Source organism: Gavialis gangeticus, unplaced genomic scaffold (assembly GCF_001723915.1).
Source record: "Gavialis gangeticus isolate Ggan-Ray unplaced genomic scaffold, GavGan_comp1, whole genome shotgun sequence".
Taxonomy (NCBI): Eukaryota; Metazoa; Chordata; order Crocodylia; family Gavialidae; genus Gavialis; species Gavialis gangeticus.
The window spans coordinates 52,635,104-52,637,059 of record NW_017729030.1 but is presented as its reverse complement, the minus strand read 5'-3'; positions in this window follow the sequence as shown (position 1 = coordinate 52,637,059).

Genomic DNA, 1,956 nt, shown 5'->3' with positions numbered 1-1,956 from the left:
TTTAGGTTAGATATTAGGAAGAACTACTTCACTGTAAGGGTGGCCAGAGCCTGGAATAGGCTTGCCAGAGAGGTGGTGCTCTCACCTTCCCTGGAAATCTTCAAAAGAAGACTGGACAGGCACCTGGCTGGGGTCTTATGACCCCTCCCACCCCCAGTGCTCATTCATGCCCATGGCAGGGGGTCGGACTCAATGATCTGTCTAAGTCCCTTCCGACTCATTGATTCTATGATTCTATGAATAAAGTAAATTCTAAAAACCTATAAATTTTGGTATCTGATCTTAGGTTTTATATCATGGAAGATTAGCTCACAGAATACAAGTCCAGGTTCCTCACTTCCAAGCCACAGCCCCCTGGCCCTGCTGGTGCCCCTCACAGCCTACCAGCCCTGCTGGTGCCTCTTGTCCCTCACTCATAGCCCCCTGCCCCCCCCAGACCTGCCAGAGGGGACCCCCAGCTGCCAGGGCTATGGGGTCAGGGACCCAGGTCCACAGCTCCCTTCCTCCTGCAGCAGTGCCCAAGCCCCAACTCCCATCTTCAGGAGGCAGCAGTTGCTGCAGCATAGCAGAGCAGAGCAGAGCTCCTCCTCCCCTGCAGATGACACATCCAGAGCAAAGCCCCTTGGGGTGCAGGTGCAGCGTGCCTGCTGTAGGCTTGTGAAGCAGGGGGAGTTGGCTCCCTGCTGCTTCAGCACACTCCCAGGGTAGCAGGGTGAACCTATGCCCCCCAGATCTGTGCACAGAACAGGGACGGGTGTGAGGACAGGCTGCCCACTGTGGGCTTGGGATCCCGACCCTGCTGCCCTCCCCCAGGTCCTCCATAGTCCAGCGGTTGGGACCCAGCATGGCAGGTCAGAGCAGGGCCGGGGAAGTGCCTTGCTCTCCAGGCTGCCTGGTGGCCATGTGTATATACATTAGGGTTGTGCGAAACACCATCATTTCATTTCGACATCCATTTCGCCATTTCAAAAAGACAGTGTTTTGTTTTGTTTCATTTGGTTTTGAAGCACTGTCCATTTTGTTTCATTGAAACTGTTTCACTGTTTTGATGTTTCGTCCAAAGGCTATAATGGGAAATCATGAAATTACCTAAAACATTGTCATTTTTTGCCTGATTTGGATGAAAATTGCAGGGATGGTAGCCCCTTCTAAGGGCATGAAGTTTCAAGGAGACAGGTGCAGAGGTTTCCAAGAAACTGCACCTCAAACTGGTCAAACCAAAACTCCTGACCCCTTGCACCCCTGGGAGTCTGGCACAGCCCGGCAGCCATCCCATGGGTGCAAGTCCCCAGATCTGCGCCCCAGATGAGAGGAGGCTGCTGCTGCCACCTAAGACCGGTGCTGGGTACAGCCTGCACCCAGCACCAGAGAAGATTGCTGCTGCCACCTGAGCCTCCTCTCATCTGGCCCAGATCTGGGGGCTTGTACCCCTGGGAGAAGTCTGACACAGGCCAGCAGCACTCCTGAGGGTGTGAGCCCCCAGATCTGTGCCCCAATGAGAGGAAGCAGCCTGCTTGTCCCACCTGGGACTGGCACCCCCTGCTAGCCTCCCTGCTTGGCTACAGCCCTCTGTGCACCCACCACCCAGCTCCAACCACCCTGTGTGGCCCCTGCCTAGCTGCCACCTCCTGTGCACGCTCCAGTACAGCCCACCCCCATGCACTCCCCACGCAGCTGCAGCTCCCCCGCGTGCCCCCTGCCTGGCTCCAGCCCTTCAACAGCTTATCAGCATCAGCAGCCGTGTTCTTGACCCCCTGCACAGTGAGGGCCAGGGCAGCTTGGCCCCAGCCACCAGGTATCCACCACCTCTGCCACAGCAAAATGCTGCCATGTGCGTAAGCCCTGCGCACCTCTTCTGTGCACACAGGACCTGGGCCAATGTGACCAGCAGTCCCCACAAGCAGTGGGTAGCCCTGGGTGACAGCTCAGAGCTTCCTGAAAGCTGCATGGGGGAAC